At 42.8% G+C, this 7070-nt stretch overlaps 1 pseudogene; it reads left to right on the forward strand.

Annotated features, from left to right (window-relative positions):
• Positions 1-5962: 5962 nt before the first annotated feature.
• Positions 5963-6765, forward strand: LOC131901947 (SIN3-HDAC complex-associated factor-like; annotated as a pseudogene).
• The last annotated feature ends 305 nt before the right edge of the window (positions 6766-7070 follow it).

Genomic DNA, 7070 nt, shown 5'->3' on the forward strand with positions numbered 1-7070 from the left:
CTGCCCTCAGATGCAAGGCAACTTCTGGGCCAGTCTGGGCTGCATGAGACTCTGTATCAAAAAACAAACAAACAAACAAACCAAACAAACAAACAAACAAACAAAAAACAAAACAAAAACCAAAAGCCAAAAAACACTGGGATGGGTTGGCTGGCTCAGCCCATAAAGGCCCTTCCTTGCCTGTTAAGCCTGACGATGGACTCAATCTGGGGAATGCACAGGAATCTGGAAGGAGAGAAGAACTCCACAGAGTTGTCCTCTGATGCCACACGTGCCAAGGTGCGAGGAACAACTATCTATGATGACAAAATGAAATAAGATAAAAGTAGTTCCTCAGCTTTGGTACTGCTGACATCTGGGCTAGTCAGGGCCTCTCCAGGGTTGCTGTGTCCACCAAGGGTTCAACCAGCAGCTGTAGTTCCATCCACCAATGACGAAAATCCAAATAAAATGTCTGCACACATCCCTAACCAGTCATCGTCACTGTTAGATGAGCACCCTGTTTAATCCAGGCAGGTCCTGGACCCTGACTGGCCCAGATTCAATCACAGCCCTCACTCAGTGACATGAGAAAATCCTAGCCAGACTCATGCGCTGCTCTCATCCCCACCTGGAGAATTTTTTGTTGCTTTTTTTTTTTGAGGTAGGGTCTCATGTGACCCAGACTGGATTAAATCTCCCCAGTGTGGCCAAGGATGACTTTGAGCTCCTGATCTTCCTATCTCCAACTCCTAAGTGCCCAGATGTCAGGTACCCAGTGGGCTCTAATTTCTGCAGAGCCCCTAAACCAACAGCAAACAGTAGCTCCTGGCCAATCCCCACCTGGTCCCTGGTTCTGCAAGTAGTTCCTTGGACATATGGCTGTGCCCTCATTCACACTGCCCCATGCTCCTGTCACAAACACTTGAATCATATCCTTTCTGACTGAGACCCCTTGATGGTCAGTTTTCATTGTCCACCTGACACAATCTAGGATCACCTGGGAAGTGAGGGGTTGTCTGGATTAGGCTGGACTGTGGACATGTCTGTGAGAGGTTGTCTTGCTTGCTCTTGGGGAGGCCTGACACCTCCTTGTCTGATGCCAGAATGCCAACCCCCAAGCCCCAGCCAGGCCCTGCCTTTGGTCCTTGGCAATATGCTGCTCCTTCCTTCAGGTGGCTTTCCAGCAGCTGGTACAGAAACCTGTTATGGAACAGTCAGAGATCAAGCCACTTGACCTTTGATGTACTTGCTTAGAGGTCAGAGAAAGATGCAGGAGTCTTGAAACTGTGTATACAGGACAAGAAGGATTTGTTTAATAGGGGACAGTCACATTTATCAGACATGAGAATTTAATGGCACATCTGTTGGACTGCCTTCAACACCCAGCCATCTCGATGGGCCTGTGCTCCTGTGTGCTGTGGAGGTCCTGGCAGCTGACTTCCTGTGGCATTCTCAAGATATGCTTGTTTTCTATACATATTGCTTTGAACTTAAGAGGACACCAAATTTCTACACTGGCATAAGTCTTCAAAGCTTACAAACAGCAACAGCACAACAAGCAACAGTGGATGCCAGGCTGCCAGTTACCCCAGGTAAAGCAAGAAGGAGCACGGTGGGGGTGATGTTGTGGTTCATGCCCTTCTCATTCACCACTGGAGCAGGGGACCCTCCCTAGGAAATAAAGAGACAGCAGGGTGTGTCGATGTAACGGTCTTATTAAATAAGAAACACAGAGCCAAATGCAGAGTTAAAAGCCCAAGAGATCAGAGCAGTTGCTAAGAACTGAGACTAAAACCGTCTTCTTACCCCTCACTGAGGCTGCCATCCTTCCCCTGAGAAAGAGACCTACTTCCTGTGTGTCTGTCTTTTTATTGACTTTCTGTTCTGCCTTCTCATTGGTTGTAAACCCAACCACATGACCTTCTCATCACTACCTGTCTATACAGAACTCCAGGTCTTCTATGGTTGTTATGGAGATTAAAGACGTGTGTCTCCGTGCTGGTGGTGTTCTTGAAAACACAGAGATCTGCCTGTCATGTGATTGGGATTAAGGGCATGTGCTACGACTGCCAGACTTCTGCTATGGCTTGCTATTAGCTCTGACCCCCAGGCAACTTCATTTATTAACATACAAATAAAATCACATTTCAGCACAAATAAAATATCACCATAAGGGTGGAAGAGGAAAACTAAAACCTACTCCTTGCAGAAACCACCTAAGCAACCATAGAGCTCCCTGAGGTCTGGGACTAAAGTCATGCCATCATGTTGGATTGTGTTTTTCTTTAAAAAAGAAGGAAAAAGAAGATTTATTTTATGTGTACAAAGTGTTGCCTGCATGTGTGTCTACACACCATCACACTAACATTAGTTAGATCAGGGTTACATCGAATCAGAAGACAAAAATAATTAAATCTCAATTATAATAGAGCTAATGGGGGGCTGAAGAGATGGATCAGTGGCTATAAGTACTGGCTGCTCTTGCAGAAGACCCAGGTTCAGTTCCTGATGGCTCATGGCAGCCTGTAACTCCAGGTCCAGGGGCATTGCTCTGGACTTCATAGGCACCAAGCATGTAAATGGCACACAGACACACATTAGGTAAAACACTTGGACACATAAACTAAGTAAATAAAAATATGAGGCTAACAGATCTATAATTCAGGAATTTCTGTCTCAGTGGCTTTGGTTATCACTTCTCTCTCAAGACATGCCTTCCTGACAATTCAGCCCTAATGGCTTCTACCATATCACTTAGCTCCATAGGGCATGAACTGGTAGACACAGTAGGCCAAGGTTTCCAAAGCAATCTGCACCTCAGTATTACACCTTCGATCTATCTATCTATCTATCTATCTATCTATCTATCTATCTATCTGTCTGTCTGTCTATCTCGTCCTCTTTTCGTTTTAAGTCTAGCTACCCAGGCTGATCTCAAACCTGAGGATTTCTTTCTTTTATGTGTGCTGCTGTGCTTGGCACAGAAGATTCCATACCCTGAAGCGTGTCTGAAACTTGTTAAATAAATCTCGTCAAAAGTGAGTACTGACATAATTCAATTCACTCTCTCTATATATAACTGAAATTACCACCACCACCACCACCACCACCACCCCGTGCACCCCATGCTTACCTTGCACTGGTTGATTGGGCATTTCACATCTAAAAAACATCTGAAATACGAAATGCTGTGAATTCTGAAACTGTTGATCCCAAGCATTTCATAAAAGGAACATTCAGCTTGCAATTAGCATATAATTAACAATTAACAATGGTGGTCATTTGCTGTTAGAACTCTTAATGCTCTTCACAATCACAAAGAAGGAAGGTGGTCAACTGTAACAATTCTCATCTCACCATCTGAAATGAAAGCTGGGAGGTTGAGTGAATGCCTGAGAACAAGGCTAGCAAAGCCCTGGCTCTGGACACCCAGCCTTACCTCCAGGTTCTGAGTTCTGTGCCATCAATCACACTGTGCTGCCTTCATAAGACCCAGTGACCTTGACCTCACCTTGAGTTCAAAGCATTTTTGTATACTTGCTCTAGTTAGCTCCTGGGCCTTAATGGATTCTTTGGAAAGATGCTGGATTTTTGTTTGGGCTCAGTTTCTGACTGTGCACCCTGCAAGTCATCTGACAAAAACATGTTTGTTTTAGAGGCAAGTGTTAGTCCTGCATTATAATCTCTGTAACTAGAGTCTGGTACTCTTTTTCATGTTTAGACATAGGCAGCTAATAACAGAGCACAACTGAGTTAAATAAATTTGGAAGCATATTTTTTTTTAATCTTAATACAAAGTTAACACAGATTTTGGGTTTATAAAATATAGAAATCAACAGAATTTGTATTGACATACAGCTCCAGTAAAACTTAAAATTCTGTGAGATAGGCATAACAATATTCTCCATCAATTTTAAATTAGATTTATTATTTATTATTATTTCTGTGCACTTGTGTGACATGCATGTGCAGTACATGTATAGAGGTCAGAAACTAATGTAAGGGATTGGTACTCTGCCCCCCCAAATGTGGGTCCCAAGGACTGAATTCAGATCATCAGGCTTGGTGACGAGTGCCTAATTTACCAGCTGAACCATCTTGTCAGCTCCTCTATCAAATCTGAAATTCAACAATAAGGCAGAAAAACTTTACTTGGAATTTAAATAAAATTGGGAAAAGAGTTCTTCTTCATGAAACTGTTTGAGGACTAGCAACATTCATTGGGAAGAGGCATTTCCAAGCAGACCAGAGAATTTATGTTCAACCCTGAAATCCCACAAGGTAGCGGGATGGAACATGTTGTACCTTGAGTCCCACCAAGAGACCAAATTCTGCAAAGTCTTTTTATTGCTGCCAGTTAACTTGGGCGTCTCCATCCATCTGATGCAGCAGAGCAGGAGAGACCCTGAGTAGCACTCAACCAGGGCTTTCTAATGGTTAGGGTAGGAGATCTAGGGGAATTCCAACTCTATACCATTACAAGCTCAAGACTGGTGCTTACGTCAGGTTAGAGATGCTTGGTGTGAACTGATTGGAGAGTTGCAACTGAAAGGAAATTGCCCTATCCTCTAGCAATCTATGTTATTGTATCCATTTGACCAGCAGATCCATTTCCTCTGATAGTTAGACATCCCATTTTTATCTGCAGGAAACTCATTCCCTATGACAGCTATGGTATACAATCTGTAACAGCAGAAAACATCTCAGAGGACATATCTGGTGCTTTGTTTATTATGCCAGTTATGTTATAGCATGTCCTTTAGGTTATGGCAGGAAATGCCTGGTGTGCAGCTCCTAATTGTCTAGAGGTGAAGGGGCAGCAGATCATCTGGTGGGTTTTTAAGAACAATTTATCCAAGGGCCTGTTGTCCCCTGTCTGACCCTTCTCTAAGATGGCTGCAACCCTGGCATCCTCTCAAAAAGACTTCCAAAGAGTTGTCCTCTTAACTCCACATGCATACCTCTCCCTATCCCACACCCACAAACACATAAACTAAATTAAGTAATTGGTGAAATGATAAATAAAAAAGAAAGCAAGGTGATACTGAGTACCTTTCAGCAGGTCCTGCCAAGGTATGCCACTAAGCAACACACAGCCCCAGCAACAGTTAGTGCAAAGAGGTTCATTGGGGAATGGTGAGTGGAAGTGTGAAGGGCTGTGTGGGAGTGGGGACTTGAGAGAGACAGAATGACAAGAGGAAGAAGAGACGCAAGAGAGAAAAGAAGAGGCAAGAGAGGAGAAGCAAAGAGATGTGAAAAAGGCAGAGATGGAAAGGGAGTGAGCTGTGCCTGGCGGGCATTTTTAAGGCTGCACGTGTGGCAGAGCTGAGGGTGGAAAGAACCCGATGAAAAGTGATGACATAACTGCTGTGGTGGCAGCAGCAGATGCAGGCTGCTGCGGTGTGGCAGAAACTAACAATTGGGGTGTGTGTAAAACACTGCGTCCTGCCTCTGCCTTCCTAGTGCTAGGACTAAAGACATGCACCACCACACCTCATAATATGGATTGTTTTTGATGTCTAAATAGGAGCTGATGAAAACATTTTCATTTCTTTGTTCCTCAATCATCTTCATTGTTTCTGTCTTCCACATGGTCCATATCATGGTAAAGTAACCACAGGTATATACCATAGGACCTTCTGACTACAAAATAGAGGGAGATAATAAAAGTGTTATAAATATGGGGAGTTGTTTTTGTTCTTTTAAAATAAATTGCATAATGAGGAGCAAACAATGAATGAGAACTATGAAGTATATCCCATCAAACTCATTTTTTCCCCTGTGGTTCGACTTCATCTCTTTTGCTACAACCATTAAAATAGCTCCACACTACCACTTTAAGAATTTTGACAAGTATATAAACGTTGACTTTTTTTATCATTAATCTGCCTTAGCATTTTTGTTTCATTACTGCTCTAGGCTATAACATTTCGGTAGGTTTTAGAATTTTTTTTAACTTAGGCATCATATAAAATCAGCAAACTTGCTGGATTCACTGTGGGCACAGTGAGTGCTTGCAGGGGTTTTCTCAGTGCAGCCTGCCCTGTGTGGATGCTGCTGCACATGGAAGCTATTGCCCAGAAGGAAATATGTTTGGTTTTCACAAACCAAAGGTGCACTGAAGAACAGAGGACTGTTGTATCTGCAGAGCCAAGTCTTCTAGCTCTTGGTTCATGGACAGTAAACATTACAAAAAGGATTTTCAGAGCTATTTTGGGTTGCACATGACATCTGCAGTGTCTGTGTGTTGCTTGTGGAAAGATGGAAGAAGTCGCCACCTGATCCAGAAAAACAAAGCGAAACAAAAAACAAAAACAAAATAACAACAAAAAAAAACAACAAAACTGGAATCATGTGGTAGATGCAAGGGCAGGACCCAGTCTAAAGGCAACATTTAAAACAAAAAAAGTGAGAACTCTATCTGGAAACAGGATGAAAAGCAATCACATGAGTAAACTGTGGAAGGAATTTAAACACCACAATCCTGATGCTCATAGCACCTCAAGTGCCTCTCCAGCCCAGTCTCTGCTTCAGTAACCAGTCAGATCAAGGCTCAGATATAGAGATGGCTTCCAGCTCTAAGAAGACTCCAGTTTTTCCTTTTTACATATTACCTACTGGAAAAGACAGAAAATATATTGTGGGATCATCTTTAAGGGCAGTTTTGGCGAAGTCCTCATTGACACCCATCTCTTCAAGCCTTGCTGCAGCACAAAGCAAGCAGCTGCTGAGAAGCCTGAGGAGGAGGGGCTGGCACCTCTGCCCATCTCCACTCAGGAGTAGTTATTGAGGTTCAGTAGAAGGGAACAAAGATTGATTTCAACTTTGAAAAGTCCACAAAGTAACAAACTGACCCTCCTATTTTTAACTTGGATACCTATTATTCTGCCAAAAGACATTTTATATAACAGTTTTAATGTGTTACCCATTCCCCATCCAACAAACTCAGAAGCCAGTGTCTAGCTTACTGCAGGAAAAAAAAGTGTACATAATATTTAAGAGTATTTCATAGGAAAGCTGAATGCTGTTGTAAAGTACTAGTTAAGTGTTTTTGCTTGTTTAATACCCCCAAATGAATGAAATTAGGG

This window comes from Peromyscus eremicus, unplaced genomic scaffold (assembly GCF_949786415.1).
Source record: "Peromyscus eremicus unplaced genomic scaffold, PerEre_H2_v1 PerEre#2#unplaced_706, whole genome shotgun sequence".
NCBI lineage: Eukaryota > Metazoa > Chordata > Mammalia > Rodentia > Cricetidae > Peromyscus > Peromyscus eremicus.